The 17373-nt window shown below is 40.9% G+C and overlaps 1 protein-coding gene and 1 pseudogene across 3 annotated transcripts in view; one reads left to right on the forward strand and one right to left on the reverse strand.

The window, feature by feature from the left end:
• LOC132817243 (double-stranded RNA-specific editase 1-like) overlaps nt 1-17373 on the forward strand; it is a 332434-nt gene that overhangs the window by 57374 nt on the left and 257687 nt on the right. The gene's annotated exons all lie outside the window — the stretch shown is intronic.
• LOC132817570 (small nuclear ribonucleoprotein Sm D2-like) lies at nt 1036-1387 on the reverse strand (annotated as a pseudogene).

Here is a 17373-nt window from a genome sequence, read left to right on the forward strand (position 1 = left end):
CAGCAGCATACTTCTCCCACAAATTAATTTGAAAAAAAATTCCGGAATTGTGATCAACTTGCATTGTGTCACCAGTGGCAATGTTTTGTGATCAGCAAGATTCAATTTTTAACACACAAAGTAAAATAGTCGTGTTTGCTGAGACCTTGGTATTCTTGGGCTTTTTACTGGTCCTGATATGTAAAAGGACTCGAATATGCAGAAGATACACTGCAGCTGTACAAATTCTTGGTTTGAACCTACTTGAGTTCTGAGTGGACGTGGGTACTGCACCTAAGGAAGCATATATTAGCCTAGTAAGAGATTACAAGGTAGGTTTACAAGAATGATATCTGGTCCTCAGGCTTTAAATTGAGAGAGTTTTACTAATTAGGGCTGTTTTCTGTAGAAGGTTAAGGGGTGCTATGATGAAAGTCTTCAAAATATTCTAAAAGATACTGCACAAAGATCAACTCTTCCTACTGGTTGGGGAATTCGAGAACCTGCAAGCATTGTCTGAGAAATAGAGCCAGACTGTTGAGGAGAGATGTTTGGAAGCACTTCCATACCTAAAGATTGCAGAGTTTAGAACACTCACTCTCACAAAGGGCATTTGACGCTAGATTAGTTGTTAGTTTAACATTTGAGATTTTTTTTGTTCGGCAAAGGCATTAATGGATGTGGTGAAAGGCAGATATACGGAGTTTGGCCATAGGTACAATCTCATTGAATGGTGAAACAGACTGGAGGGGTTCAGTAGCTCCTATGGACGTACTTGAGGTTTTTGATGGAATTGATTGCTGTAGAGAGTTGACAGGGGAATAGAGTTGAGGCAAAAGGCAAGATGAATGGTACAGCAGGCTTGAGAGGCTGATGGTCTCTTGTTGCTTGTACTGTTTGTTTTTAATGTCAAAATGAATTTTATCACAAAGTAAATTCCACACATCAAAATAGTTAGAAGGGAAGTAACGGACATAAATTAAAAACGAATTTTGTGCTTAGTTATGGGTTTTCTGTTTAATGCTTTAACTTTGAATTCTCATAGAAACAGGTGTTTTATTTGCCAGTAATCAATGGGTTTTGAAGAATAACAATTAGAGTCCCATCGAGGAACGCCTTGGGGATGTATCAGTCCTGGTTGACGAGTTTTGACACTTTCCTGCCTTTCTCACTCTTTGGCACTTCAGTCTACATCCCTTTGCAGCATGATGTCAGAAAAAGTCGAATGATTGTCAAAGATCTTGACTCTGCCAAGCAGCTTCATGTTGCAGTAGTTGATAAGGACATGAATGTTGTTTTTGACAAGACAGTGTCAGAAAAAGAGGATTCCTGTTGTAAACTCTCATTGCTCTCTCTCCTGAAGCTCCTCAGAATTCATCTCACACTTTGGTTTGTTTAGCACACTCATAATGCTAATGTCTCTTCACCACTTTGCTCCTTCAACTGGGAACAATTGTGCTTTGCTCCTAATACTCGTTTACTTATGTTCTTGAAATAATGTTATTCAAGTGACCAATCTCTCGCACTACCTTCCCTTCAGGAGTAATTCAGCAAATGAAAATACGAGATGCTATGAGTCCTACCTTTCATTAGTGCACGACACAGTGGCAAGAGAACTTTTTTGCGACTCCCTACTAAGAAACTGAGTATTTTTTTTAGGGTGGATGTTAGCTTTGGTTGCTGCATTATGAGAGTTGTTTCACTGATGTAATAATAAGTTTGACAAAATATTCTGAAATCATTTGTAGAAGTGAATGGTTAGTATGGGTTTGGTTTCTTATGAGTGTGAACAAGGAATTGAACACCAACGTTGTGGTTGGAAATCTCATCCGAGATTAATGTTATACATTTGACAGTGATTTTGATCAGCTTCATGTTTCTTGAGACTGTTGTCTGACCATCCAGTTCAAATTTAAACACCTGTGGATTTATTCAGATGACTGTTCAAATCTTGTTTCAATTTGATTTGTTTGATTTTGTTTAGAAATCTCTAATTAAAAATCAGTTTGACTAAAGGAAGCAGTTACAGTCAAATAAGCAGTGGAGCTTCCATACATGGTGAGGAAAAGAAACCATTAAAAATATTACTTGCTTAGTTTCATGCAGCCGTTAGAATCCATCATCTCCTGATTCTGACTTTGAAGCTTAGCAACACCTCATCTGACAGAATTTTTGATTGTACAGCAAATGTTTGTTTGTTCCTTTGATTGAATTTGAGTACCTTTGTTTTCCTTCAGTTTGAAACTGCAGTTTTGATCTTTGGCTTCTAAAAAGCCAGTGATCTATGTTTGTGTATTCAAAATATTTTGTTGCATGCTCAGTCATGAAAATGATTTATAAATTAGCATCAATATTAGGAAGTATGAAATTAAAACCCTTGAAGTTTGGTTTCTGTCTCCGTAATAGTGAAGGCTGATTGGAATTTGAAAAGAATGTTCTTTTCATGTATGTAGTAATAATAAAAATTAGATTATGTCTTTACTGGTAATACTATAATCAAATGTATGTCTGAAAGTGATCTTTGTATTTTTGATTCTATCCATTGAGGTTGTGATGAAAACCAGCAAATGCATTGATTCCTTGTGCATATTGTGATTCATTGTAAAATTATTTTCCCCTGGGGAGCTTCACTGATGCACGGTACTTGACACAATCCAACACTACAGATTTATTTAGCTGTGTTTTTCAAAGCATAACTTTTTGTTGTTACTTTCAGAAGGTAATTGTTAAATAGTTAATCACTGAAGAACGTTGAGAAATGTGTAAACTCCAAATAGTTATGTTACTACATCTCAGATTTATTGCAAAGCGTTTGTCAGATATGACAGATTTTGATTGGGCTGAAAAATACATTTTTGAAGTTTTGTTTATTATGCAATAGGCAAGGACGTGAGTCTGAGACTACCTTTATTGATATGTTCATTACCTTGACACATTGCAGTTTCACTCTCATTTATAAGGAACATATTAAAATGTGAGCCTTTACTAATCATTTAATAGACACTAAATGATTTAAAATGTTTCCTCTGTTTTGTTTGAAAAGACTCATATTCACATACTTGACAGAACTGGTAGAACTGTTTCTGACAGTGATGCTAATGGCATAATGATCTGAGTCAGTTTTATGAGGTATGTACCTTCTGACATTACTCTTAATCACATTGGCTTTTTAACCTGTGGCATTTGCAAAATTCACTGTTCCTGACTAAAAGAAATGAATGCGCGGTAACTTGCATTTATTTAGCGCCAACTTTCTGTGATGTTTAAGATTATTGCCAGGCACAATGGCAACTTGCCATAGTAAGAACTCAGAAAAAATCCTTTTGGTATAAGTGCTACCAGGTGTGTAAAGACAATTTAAAAAAAATGTTTGGCAGGAGCACAAAGCAACAGTTAAATATTTGGGGTTCTGTTGAAAATTATAACAATTTTGGCTTTGCTGTCTTGACGTAATGCCATCAGAACTCTTCCATTTGATTGCCCAGCACCCTATTCATTACCAGCCATCTGTTGCAGTTGTGTTTATTAATTGTTTAGTGAAGTATCAAAGCACTTTGCTTCCATGTTTCTCCAGATCTGTAATTGTTTATCTAAATCTCTCTCTGACCAAAGTACTTTTACTGGGGAATTGTGTGTTATTCATTTCACGTGAGGAAGAACAACTGAGGATTTATGCACCAGCTTTCTGGTCCTCAGGATGCTGGAAAGCATCATCGCCAACTAACTTTAAAGCACAGTTGTGATGTTAGCAAATCCAAAATGTTGCACACAGAAAATGAGGTAATGATCAGTTATTTTGTTGGCAGTAGCTGACGAATAAATATTGGTTATAGCTAGAGAAGAACATCTTTTTGAATAGTGTCATGAGAGCTTTTATGGCAGTCGAGACAAGCAAAAAGAGCCTCCGCTGAAAGTCTGATGCAAAAACTGGTATCTTTGACCGTGCAGTACTCTCTCAAAATATTGGCATATAATGTCAATTAAGTTTGTGATTGGACCCTGAAATGGGGCATGTACATATTCAGATTTGTGCTGCTATTCTGACTTAAAGCAAACCATTCTCAAAAGTTTGAACTTGAAACTTTGCTTTCTTCCTTACAACTAATGTAATGAAATTTTTACAAATTACTTTTGTTATTGGAAAGTAATGAACAAATGCTGAGCTAATTTGGTGCTTCCAGAAAATGTTAGTTTAATTGCAGCAAGGAGTGAATTGGATCATATAATGATTGCAACTGGAATTGATGTCTATTCTAATAGTTTGAACATACGCCGTTAGATACATTTTCAAAATTAATGTGAAGAAGTGTCTTAAAAGATTAAAATTGTACTCCATGCATTGCGCATATATGTGAGGGCAAACAAAGAAGTACTGAAATTACTCACTGCAAGTTAACAAAAGCATCTTAAAGATCTGTCATGTTTTTAAGTCGTCTTCAAGAATATGTTCTTTTTGGGCAAGACTTCTTAATCATCCACATATCGTGTTTGCCAAACAAGAGTAATGTGTCAATAAAGATTCACTTCAATAGAGATTGGAATTCTTTTGTTTTTGGTTATGTAAAATGATGGCTATCAATAAGTGCAACAGTTCCAAGAATGTCTACTTTTTTTAGGAAATTGTCTGACCAGTCTTGATTTCTTATTTACTGTTTGCGACGTCTGAAAATCAATTGCACACTGTCTGTGCAAGTACCTTTTGTGATGTTAATATAACCCAAAATGTGATCACTTGATTGGTAGAAAGTTGAAATAACTAATGTTTTGATTTCTGTTGCCCTTGTGCAGAAGGGTTTGATCCTCAAGTATTTTGAATATTGACTTGAAAGGAAAGTAATTGGACTCCAGACATAGGTCACCAGTTCTCTGTTTTAAGCTAAGCTCTATTGAATTATTATCTGCAACTCATTTTTAGATTTAATTGGAAATTGCTGAAGAGAACTAAGATTTTAGGATTTGTTTGTGAAGTATTTTACTCCTGCTGACTTAATGTGGTTTTCTTCAGTCTAATTTATGTTTCTTGGAAGTAAATTTTGACCATCACACAATCCAGGTGAAACTGATGGAATGAATTTCTTTGAAATTAATAGGGAATGTTTAAGGCTGCGAAGGTTCAGCCTTGACAGTATTTTGGGTGGCGGTGGGGAGTGTAGTAGGTCGATTATAATGACTACTGTAATGAACACTGTCGGTTGTTAAGTCTCATATATTGAGTAAATAGAGCTGTGACTATGTGGTTTAAAATTTGTCAGCTTTGTCCATATGTGATGGAAACCTATTAGCTGTGACCTTACCAGTCAGTCGTGTTGCTGTGGTGTCTCGGAAATTTCCTTTGTGCTTTGGCTGGAAATTTCATGAAGAGTTATTAATTACTGAGAGTATTGATGATTTATTCTAATTTTGTGTGTGTGGGGCTAATGCCATGTATGTCATCACAAATGCAGAAGATTGTTGCAAAATGATGGCATCACTGAATGAGTTTGTGAAGCTTCTCAGGAGAAGCTCTCTGAAAATAAATAATGTTGGCTCCTTGGTTTGCAATATGCACCACATTTATTGTCTCAGCTGATTTATTCCCATGCCTTTTGTCATGTTTGGTTGAAAACTATTTTCCACGACAGCAAAAAATGGATAGAGAAGCAAGTAGACTGGTAAACCTTTTGTGGTGAACTGAGCACCTAAGGTTATGCAACATGACTGAACAAAATAATCCAGGCTTTTTCAAGAGTTCAAATAAGATGTGTCTATCAAGACTGAGATACTTTTTGGGAACGAATATGTGGAACGGATTATTGAAAATTTGGTACCACTACGTTGAGTTAATATTTGTCAGGAATCTACGATGACTGCTCGGTTGATTCATAATTGCAAAGAACATCTAGCATACAAGCCATAAACTAAGTGCGACAGGTGTTTCTTCTGAGTTGCTGTGATACAATATTGTTCAGTGCAGAAGTTTGTTTTTGCAAGAAAGTACAAAATTTGTTCTAATAATTTGTTGATGGAGGCAGTCTCAGGAATGCACTATGGTTGTTTCAGAAAATGCTCAAAAGTTCATAGGAGGTGAGGAGCAGAAGTCGGGGAGGCAAGCCTGCTTTGCTATTCACTGTGATCATTAGCTGATCTGCCCAAGGTTTCAACTTCTCTTTCATGTCAGCTCTTCATTGGCCTCAACCCCTTAATATTTGGTGACAAAATCTGTCTAAATCCTTGTCACATAATTTTAGTGACATAAGCTCCACAGCTCTTGGGTATACAAAAATCTGGTCTGCAGTTCATTTCTGATTAATATTGGAAATTCATTGTTCTTGGTTTCACATCTTATACCCCTGATACCCTTTATCAAAGTGCATTCTAAATTAATTGATTTAATTTTTTGTGAATTTGGGACCTTGCAGCAAAGAAGCATACTGCGTATGTTCCAGCATGCTAGCTTTGTGATATAACATGAGTGTAATCTGACATTCTTCATAACCATGCAGGATGCTAAAGAACACTCTGGGTACCAGTCAAAAATGAGTAACGGCACTGCTAAGTGTGGAGTCATCAATGGTGTGCAGAGTTAGGCTTCTGTGACTCAGTACTATGAAGAAAGGGGACAGTGACAGAGGAAAGGGTTAATTTCTGGACAGCTGTGCCCCCTGCTAGTGCCAGTTGATTTAATTATGAAGTAGATAGGCAGAAGGTTGGAAGAACACAGCAAGCCAGGCATCATTCGGTGGTTGTCTGTGCACCATATTGCAAGCAGTGATTTTTGATTTTCAGCTGCTGATGCTCATTCCAAGACAACAAAGTCAAGTTGACTTTGCAAAAGTGAACTGAGTATAGACCCATGAAAACAGTTAACACCTTCACCAAATGTCCCTTATTAGTGCAGAGTCTAAACAATTATTTTTGGTACTCCTTGAAGGAGTAATTTGTGCTTTGGGTAAATTAGAATTAATGTACTGTACTTGGATTTCCAATGGACATGTGATATGGTGTCCCACTAAGTGTTATTTTCAAAACTAGGAGTTCATGCTGCAGGGGGTAACACATAAGTATAGATTTTGACAGACAGAAAACCGAGTCTGCATAAATATTTTTTTTATTGGCAAGATGTGACTTGTTTCTTTTAACTTGTCCTTGGGATGTGGATGTCATTGACTGGGTCAGCACTTATTGCCTATCCCTTGAAAAGGTGGCAGTGAACTGCCTTCTTGAACCACTGCAGACCATTTGCTGTGGATAGATCCCCAGTGCCATTTGGGAAGGAGTTCCTGGACTTTGAGCCAGCAACACTGAAGGAACAATGACATGGTTTGAAGTCAGGATGGTTATAGTTAAAGTTATAGTGTTCTCATCTAACTACCACCTTCTGTAAGGAGCGTTGGAGAATTTCTTCACTGCATCTTATAGATTGTACGCATTGTTGCTACTGAGTGACAGTAGTGGAAGAAATCTGTTTGTAGATATGGTGCCAGTCAAGTGTGCTGCATTGTGCTAGATAGTGTCAAGCATCCTCAATATTGTTGGAACTGTGCTTACATGTGGGGCACAGTATTTGAATGAGCAAAGGATTATTCAGAGGCAAGACACTTCGTGAATACCCATGTAAAACGTTCTTCCCATTGTGAACTCAAGGCAGAATTCTCTGAAAGAGAGCCCTCTTCAGTAGGGACTGGCTTAATTATCTTTTCTGTCTGACTTTACGTAATGTAGCTGTCATAGTTCTCGAACAGAATATAAAAATTTCTTTTTGAGTTTATTTGATCTTATTGATGTTTGTATTTGTAAGCCACGGTTGAGGACTTCTTTGTTATTTGCAAAGTTACCATGGATCGGGACCAAATTCTGAACCATTGATGCGTTTGTCTAAACTTGCACTGGAATGTGTGTACTTAGTCAATTTGGTTGGCAGGAATACTGATGTGCTTTGGTTCTCAAGAATGCTGCGCTGTAGTCAGGGTTTATCATTTTGCTTCTGTAATTATAGAAAAGAAACAAGATATTGTTAGACTCCAGTAGCTGAAACAAAAAGAATTATGTAACTAAGTTGATGGATATGGAATATTGCTGAACATGTGTTGCTGGAAAAGCGCAGCAGGTCAGGCAGCATCCAAGGAACAGGAAATTCGACGTTTCGGGCATAAGCCCTTCTTCAGGAATGAGGAAAGTGTGTCCAGCAGGCTAAGATAAAAGGTAGGGAGGAGGGACTTGGGGGAGGGGCAATGGAGATGCGATAGGTGGAAGGAGGTCAAGGTGAGGGTGATAGGCCGGAGTGGGGTGGGGGCGGAGAGGTCAGGAAGAAGATTGCAGGTTAGGAAGGCGGTGCTGAGTTCGAGGGATTTGACTGAGACAAGGTGGGAGGAGGGGAAATGAGGAAACTGGAGAAATCTGAGTTCATCCCTTGTGGTTGGAGGGTTCCTAGGCAGAAGATGAGGCGCTCTTCCTCCAACCGTCGTGTTGTTATGGTCTGGCGATGGAGGAGTCCAAGGACCTGCATGTCCTTGGTGGAGTGGTAGGGGGAGTTGAAGTGTTGAGCTACGGGGTGATTGGGTTGGTTGGTCCAGGTGTCCCAGAGGTGTTCTCTGAAACATTCCGCAAGTAGGCGGCCTGTCTCCCCAGTATAGAGGAGTCCACATTGGGTGCAGCGGATGCAATAGATGATGTGTGATGAGGTGCAGGTGAATTTGTGGTGGATATGGAAGGATCCTTGGGGCCTTGGAGAGAAGCAAGGGAGGAGGTGTGCGCGCAAGTTTTGCATTTCTTGGGGTCGCAAGAGAAGGTGCCGGGAGTGGAGGTTGGGTTGGTGTGGGGTGTGGACCTGACGAGGGAGTCACGGAGGGAGTGACGGAGGGAGTGGTCTTTTCGGAACACTGCTAGGGGAGGGGAGGGAAATATATCCCTGGTGATGGGGTCCGTTTGGAGGTGGCGGAAATGATGGCGGATGATACGCTGTATATGGAGGTTGGTGGGGTGGTAGGTGAGAACCAGTGGAGTTTTGTCCTGGTGGCGGTTGGAGGGGCGGGGCTCAAGGGCGGAGGAGCGGGAAGTGGAGGAGATGCGGTGGAGGGCATCGTCGATCACGTCTGGGGGGAATCTGCGGTCCTTGAAGAAGGAGGCCATCTGGGCTGTACGGTATTGGAACTGGTCCTCCTGGGAGCAGATGCGGCAGAGACGAAGGAATTGGGAATAAGGGATGGCGTTTTTACAGGGGGCAGGGTGAGAGGAGGTATAGTCTAGGTATGGATATGGAATATTGACCAAATATGCCATTGTTTTCTTCAACATTAAATCTGTGACATGGGTTTTTAATCAAAAACACGAGTCACGATCAAAGACATTACTGCCACTGAAATCGGTGTTTTTTTGTGAAGTTTCAAGCTCAAATCTATGTTTGGATTGATTTTGCATTATGCTTTTCTTTGAGAAAATATTGCTTGTGATTAACATACCGTATCATATGCACAGACTGTATTGTGAAATTTAATTTTAAAAGCCTGAATTGTTTTAGATGGAAGTTTAGAAAACTCCTTCAAATATTGGCACATTTAGTTTGTGTTTTCTTTTCCTTTTGGTTGAACCCTTGCAAGTACTTTTGGAATAGCATCATTAAATCGGGTTTGGTTAGGATAAGTTATCTGGTATTGTGGTTTCAGTTCTTTGTGTTTCATAGATAGAGATGTACAGCATGGAAACAGACCCTTTGGTCCAACCCATCCATGCTGGCCAGTTATCCCAACCCAATCTAGTCCCACCTGTCAGCATCCGGCCCATATCCCTCCAAACCCTTTCTATTCATATACCCATCCAAATGCCTCTTAAATATTGCAATTCTACCAACCTCCACCACATCCTCTGGCAGCTCATTCCATACACGTACCACCGTCTGTGTGAGAAAGTTGCCCCTTAGGTCTCTTTTATATTTTCCCTCTCTCACCCTAAACCTATGCCCTCTTGTTCTGGAATCCCTAGCCCCAAGAAAAAGACTTTGTCTATTTATCCTATTCATGCCCCTCATACTTTTGTAAACCTCTATAAGGTCACCCCTCAGCCTCCGATGCTCCAGGAAAAACAGTCCCAGCCTGTTCGGCCTCTCCCCGTAACTCGGATCCTTCAACCCTGGCAACATCCTTGTAAATTTCTTCTGAACCCTTTCAAGTTTCACAACATCTTTCCGATAGGAAGGAGACCAGAATATTCCAATAGTGGCCTAACCTATGTCCTGTACAGCTGCAACATGACCTCCCAACTCCTGTACTCAATACTCTGACCAATAAAGGAAAGCATACCAAACGCCTTCTTCACTATCCTATCTACCTCAACTCCACTTTCAAGGAGTTATGAACCTGCACTCCAAAATCTCATTGTTCAGCAACACCCCCTTGGACCTTCCCATTAAGTAAATAAGTCCTGCTAAGATTTGCTTTCCAAAAATGCAGCACCTCGCATTTATCTGAATTAAACTCCATCTGCCACTTCTCAGCCCATTGACCCTTCTGGTCCAGATCCTGTTGTAATCTGAGGTAACCCTCTTCACTGTCCACTACACCTCCAATTTTGGTGTCATCTGCAAACTTACTAATTGTACCTCTTTTGCTCGCATCCAAATCATTTATGTAAATACCATGTGGACCCTATGCTAATTGGCTGCCCAGAAACCCTTTCTGGACTTAGATTTCTGTTTTACAGACCAAAAGAAGAATCTACAAGCGTCTCTCCTATCAATAAAATTTTCTGTGAACTTTCCAAATGTCAGGTTATCTGACTATACAGTAAACCCTGAAAAGTTGAACCATGACCACTTTCCGAACACAGACCCAGAATTTCAAGCATGCTTCAAGCTCTCCCATCAATCTACGACTGTCAGCAATTTGACAAAAGGTTGAAGGCCCAGCACCGATCCTTGTGGCACTCCACTGGTCACAGGCCTCCAGTCTGAAAAACAACCCTCCACCACTACCCTCTGTCTTGTACCTTTGAGCCAATTCTGAATCCAAATGGCTAGTTCTCCCTCTATTTCATGAGATCTAACCTTGCTGATCAGTCTCCCACAGGGAACCTTGATGAATGCCTTAGTGAAGTCCATATAGATCACATCTACTGCTCTGCCCTCATCAATCTTTTGTTACTTCTTCAAAAAACTCAATCAAGTTTCATTCCATAATTTTGTAAATAAATTTGGTTTGCTTATAACTTGGCAGTCTAACCAGCTAATTTACTCCAGGAATATCCACAATGCACTTAGCTAAAACAAATAAAAGTTACGGTAAGGGCTACCTGCTCAAAAATGTTTTGAGGGGTCTGACCTAGTCCATAACATGACCAAGGTAGGTTTGTTTCTTTATATTGTAGGTGAAAGGAATGAACAAAAACATTATATTCTGAAAGTAAAAATTTGTTATGACAGTTTGATGCAAAGCGGGATATTAAATACTGGAGCAGGTTCAAGTGGCCTGCTCCTGATTCAAAATATCGAATAAAACACGGTGTTCTTCAAACCGCTTGTTTATAAGTTGGACTTTTCAACTGTCTTCTGCTTTTTGCTTAAGAGAAGCCATTCTGTTCTCTTGCATCCTGTTCTTACAATTGTGACATGGAGAATATATTTATCTACTACTGTACCAGTTTACAGCAATAGTGTAAATTTGTTGATTAAATCACCAAAATGGGCCGTTGCCTTTCTTTAGCACTACTATCCAGAATACGAAAAAATGTTACCAGGCTTCTTTAATGAACTCAAAATAGTGTGTTGACCAAAATTGCAATCTTATTCTTCAAACAATTGGCAAACACTGCGTAACGTCTCAGCTATAATCTGGAATCGGCAGTGTATCCTCTGATTCCCAACACAGACGTACCCATACATCACCAAGGTAAGATGTTCACTGCAGAGACAATAAAAAGGTATAAGGGAAAAAGGCACCCATGTGTGTCAAGGGTCTGAACACCAAGGATATAATCAAGTGAGTGTAAGAGGTTGAGAGGTGACCTGATAGATGTCTAAATTATGAGCGGCACAAATAAGGTGAATAGCATGGGTCTTTTCCCTAGGGTGTGGGAGTTCAAAATTAGCGGGCATTTTTTCAGGCGAGAAGAGAAAATTTAAAAAGGACATGGGTGCGACTATTTTACAGAAAGAGTGGTTCTTGTGTGGAATGAACTGCCAGAGGAAACTGCGAATGCAAGAACAGTTACAGCATTCAAAAGGTATTTGTGTAAGTACATGGATAGGAAGAGTTTGGCGAGATGTTTAGGGACTAGTTTAGTTTGGGAACATGGTCGGCGTGAACAGTTGGATCGAAGGGTCTGTTTCCATGCCGTATGATTCTATAATTGACTTGTCACAGTCCTGCAGATTTCCTGCTGGCAAAATCAAATTGCTGACGGTCGTAGATTGATGGGAGAGCTTGAGGCACGCTTGAAATTCTGGGTCTGTGTTCGGAAAGTGGCCACGGTTCAACTTTTCAGGGTTTACTGTATAGTCAGATAACCTGACATTTGGAAAGTTCCCAGAGAATTTTATTGATAAGAGAGACACTTGTTGATTCTTCTTTTGGTCTGTAAAACAGAAAACTAAGTCCAGAAAGGGTTTCTGGGCAGCCAATTAGCATAGGGTCCACGTGGTATTTTCAAAGCCAGTTTTTTCCAATGGTGACGAACCATGCACCTGATCATTTATTGCCTTGGAATGTTTGATTTTTTTTCCAAGAATACTTGCTTTTCTTTAAGCTGCAGTACACATTAAACTCCAAGAAATCACATGTAAACTCTTTTCAATGCAGAACACATCTAACCAGTTTCATAACTTACAGTTTTGTTCATATAGCATTTACTTAGAAATATGCAACAATATTTATATTTAAGGTATAATTTTGTTTCTTCACAATATTATCAATGCTTATGAAACAATTTGTATTTTCATTTAGAACTAACTTTGGAAACACATTGGTCTGAGAGATTTTCTGAGCTGTTTAGGTTCTCCTCCATCACAGATAGACAAAGCAATAGAGCTGTTCATCCTGCTGTGCTTATTAGCATCACAAATCTTATGTCCTGACTGGCCAATGAAAGTGCAGACTGCTTTACATTAGAAGGTGCCATGGGTTTAGCGGCTAAGCTAGCTTTTCTGTTAGGGGAAACTGAAACTCTCTACATTAGATAAATAACATTTTATCGCATTTTTTTCTTTGCCAGAAGTTTAATAAAATAATATCCCTTCTGAATTATGCAGATATAACACACAAACCTTTAAAGTGGTTGCTGATCTCTTGTGTCTCTAGATCACTCTGATTAGACAAGTGGATCTCCTCTTGGGAAGAGAAAGTTATTCATTTTCCTTCAGGACAGGTGTCGAGTTGCGAGTCATCAGAGCTAGTGGAGATCATCGCTGGATCGTGATTGGATGTTGGAGGATCGTTTGGTTGTGCTGACCTGCTCTTGGTGGATCTTCATGCTGGCTTCAGCCTAACGCCAATTCAGGTACCAGCCAACCTCAAGAGCTATGGCCTCAATAGCTGCCTGCAGCCCTGGACAGGGGGTTCGAAACACAGTCAGGGTGACTGTGAAGAAGGTCAAGGGTCGTACACCAGTCGATCGCATCCTGTTTATTAAGAAAGTGATGTTGGGATGCTGTGGGTTCACCGCAGCGGACGTGTACTGCCTGCAGGATTTCCCTGGGGCAGGCTACTTTGATGTGACCTTCAGAAGTGTGAAGCAGTGCGAGCAGCTCCTGTAGGCCTTCAAGGAGAAGGAAAAGGAGCCGCTATTCTCCATCTTGTCGGCAATCCCATTGTGTGTGCTTACTGCACAGAGGAGTCGGGTTGTTACAATCCATATGTGCAACCCCTATGTTCCAGCGGCTCATGTCCTGACCTTCCTGGGAAGGCACGTCTAAGTTGAGGGAGAAGCCACCGATGTGATCGACCCCTTTGGGATCTGGACCAGTAAGCAGCAGATCAGGGTAACTCTGAGGGTCGATGATAATGGGAACATTCTCCACCCACCCTCGAGCTTCGTAATTGGAGGGAGCAGAGGCTACCTGACATATGCAGGGCAGCCGAAAGTGTGCCGAACCTGTGGGAAGGCGGGACACGTGATGGCGGATTGCAAGGTGACCATCTGCACGAATTGCAAACAGGAGGGTCACCCAACTAAGGATTGTCAGGAAGCAAAGAGCTGCAGCCTGTGCGGAGAGGCGGGCCACATGTACAAGACCTGCCCAAGATGGGGGGGCCCCACTTACTCACAGATGGCTGGAGGTGGCAATGTGAGCCGTGGACCCCCAAAGACCAGCAAGGTCCACCCAGATAGCAGGGAACCAGAGTCTGGTGGCACCCAGAAAGAAGAACAGGCTGGAGTGGAGGAGGCAGCAGCCAGCGGAGAGAGACAGCAGCTGATCCTAGCTCTAGTTGGGCACATGGAAGCACTGGAGGAGGAGGTAATCGAGAAGGCAGAGGAGTGGATACTGGATAAAAACAGGAAGAGAAAATCCTGCCAGGCCCCCAAAGCCTCCCAGCAAAGGGGGAAAAGACAACTGCACGAGGGAGAGAAGGCCAGCTGTTCGGAAGGTCATCACCACCAGAAGAAGAGACAGAGCGCCGTAGATAACGAGGAGGGCATTTCCTCCCAACCAGCGAACAACGGACTCCCCGAAGTCCGCCCTCCACCCAGTGAGAACCAGGGGGTACCCACTGCCCCACAACTACAGGTAACTGAAATCTGTGATCCTCTGATAGTCCCATTGTCAGACACAGAACTGGGCGGTGCGGACCCTTGCCTTGGCTCAATGACACCAGAGCGGGTAAATGACCCCAGTGAGGAGCTGGATAGCTACCTCAGCCCCGCGAAGGTCCAGCAGTTCGAGCTCACCATGGGGATGCAGACAGCTACCCAGAGACAGGACAGTCAAATGGACAATGGTAACCCCATAAAATGGGGATTAAAGAAGGTACCTTTGCTATCGTATAACAGGGCACCCACTCAGTAGGTGGGTTCCGCTGAAGCCACAGCTAAATAATAAGAGACTGGATGGTTAATAAAGGGAATTGTAAATAGGAAAACTGTAAATTCGATTAATTCAATCTGTTCTTTGTAATGTTAAGACATGCGATATATATATCTATGAACGACATGACAAATTGTACAGGTACCAAAGATTTATTTCTATGAGTAAAATATATTTTGAAATTTAAAAAAATTTCCTTTAAGCTTGGAGAACTTGAAGGGATCATCACTTAACTGTGGGATCAATTGATGTCTTCATTCTGGTAAGTCTTCATCCTCCTGGTCATCTCCTTTACTTGCCAGTTGAGTTGAAATTCCTTTGTTGCATTCAACACTGTTTACCCATTGACTTTCCTGTGTTAAGCACTGGTAGGCCTTCAGGAGTACTGTTGAGTTATTGTTAGCCTATAAGGCAGGATTGAATACCAGGTCTAGCTGGTACACCACTTGTCTTTGCTTCTGGCAATGCAGTGTTACGTGTCTTGTGACATCATTGGACTTTCAGGCCATTTGTTGCCTTTTTAAACAGTTGGTTCATCCCAGAAATCTAGAGGAAATTATCATTGGAAATCAGTGAAAATTGCATTCTTTCAAGGTAGTTTGATGAGACTTGCTTTGTAATCCGCATTTATTTATTAACTGAATCCCTTAGGCATAGGATGCAAAGGGTTTCCATTATTTATGTATGCAGTCCTTTCTATTGTGTTGTAATGACTGAAATAATTTTAAAACTGATAATGCAGAGTGCAAGCCGATTACATCAGCTTGCTTTGGAGTTTGTTGAAGAGGTTCATGTTTCAAATCCACTGTCTTCAAAGAGAATACGTATGTCAAAATATTCACTTTAATACAGAACTGGCTCAAAGGTAGAAGACAGAAGGTGGTGGTGGAGGGTTGTTTATCAGACTGGAGGCCTGTGACCAGTAGAATGCTGTAAGGATCGGTGCTGGGCCCTCTACCTTTTGTCATTTACATAAGTGATTTGGATGTGAGCATAAGAGGTACAGTTAGTAAGTTTGCAGATGACACCAAAATTGGAGAATGTAGTGGACAGCGAAAAGGGTTATCTCCGATTACAACAGGATCTTGACCAGATGGGCCAATGGGCCGAGAAGTGGCATATGGATTTTAATTCAGATAAATGCGAGGTGCTGCATTTTGGGAAAGCAAATCTTAGCAGGATTTATACATTTAATGGTCAGGTCCTAGGGAGTGTTGCTGAACAAAGAGACCTTGGAGTGCAGGTTCATAGCTCCTCGAAAGTGGAGTCGCAGGTAGGTAGGATAGTGAAGAAGACGTTTGATATGCTTTCCTTTATTGGTCAGAGTATTGAGTACAGGAGTTGGGAGGTCATGTTGCAGCTGTACAGCAGTTAGGCCACTTTTGGATTATTGCGTGCAGCTCTGGTCTCCTTTGTATCGGAAAGGTGTTGTGAAACTTGAAAGGGTTCAGAAGAGATTTACAAGGATGTTGTCAGTGTTGGAGGATTTGAGTTATCGGGAGAGACTGTACAAGGTTGGGGCTGTTTTCCTGGAGCATTGGAGGCTGAGGGGTGATATTATAGAGGTTTACAAAAGTATGGGTAGAGTAAATAGGCAAAGTCTTTTCCCTTGGGTGGGGGAGTCCAGAACTAGAGGGCATAGGTTTAGGGTGAGAGGGGAAAGATATAAAAGAGACCTTAGGGGCAACCTTTTCACGCAGAGGGTGGTTTGTGTATGGAATGAGCTGCCAGAGGAAGTGGTGGAGGCTGGTACAATTGTAACATTTAAGAGGCATTTGGATGGGTATATGAATAGGAAGGGTTTGGAGGGATATGGGCCATGTGCTGGCAAGTGGGACTAGATTGGATTTGGATATCTGTTGGCATGGACGGGTTGGACCGAAGGGTCTGTTTCCATTCAGTACATCTCTATGACTCTGACCCGAATTGGTATTGAGTGGAATGCTTGAATTGAATGTCTTCTTTCCTAATATAATTTTGCAATTGGTATTCTGTGGGACATTGTTTTTGTGCTGTTCATTGTATATTCAGACAAGTATCTTGGGCAGTGCTGGGATGAATTTGGTACTTTTTGTTTTGAAGCAATGTAATGTTGGCTCCAAATTTTTGAGGATTGTGTGGCTTTATGCGCATACATGATATTTCGTGCAAAGTTAAAATCTGTCATTTTGATGATGGTTGTGTCCCGGTTTTGAAAGTAGTTATTGCAGTTACTTAAAAAAACTTGGTTTTGAAGTTACAGTCAAGCTAAAATCAGTGGGATCAGGTTTTTTGAAACACCTTGAGATTATATTGAGAATTATTTGTTTGCAACTCCTTAGCCAATATTTTGCCAACATTGCAATCATATTTACGGAACTCTGCAGCACAGAAATAGGCCTTTCAGCCCATCAGTGACCACCGAA

The sequence above is a fragment of the Hemiscyllium ocellatum genome, chromosome 7, assembly GCF_020745735.1.
Source record: "Hemiscyllium ocellatum isolate sHemOce1 chromosome 7, sHemOce1.pat.X.cur, whole genome shotgun sequence".
Lineage (NCBI taxonomy): Eukaryota > Metazoa > Chordata > Chondrichthyes > Orectolobiformes > Hemiscylliidae > Hemiscyllium > Hemiscyllium ocellatum.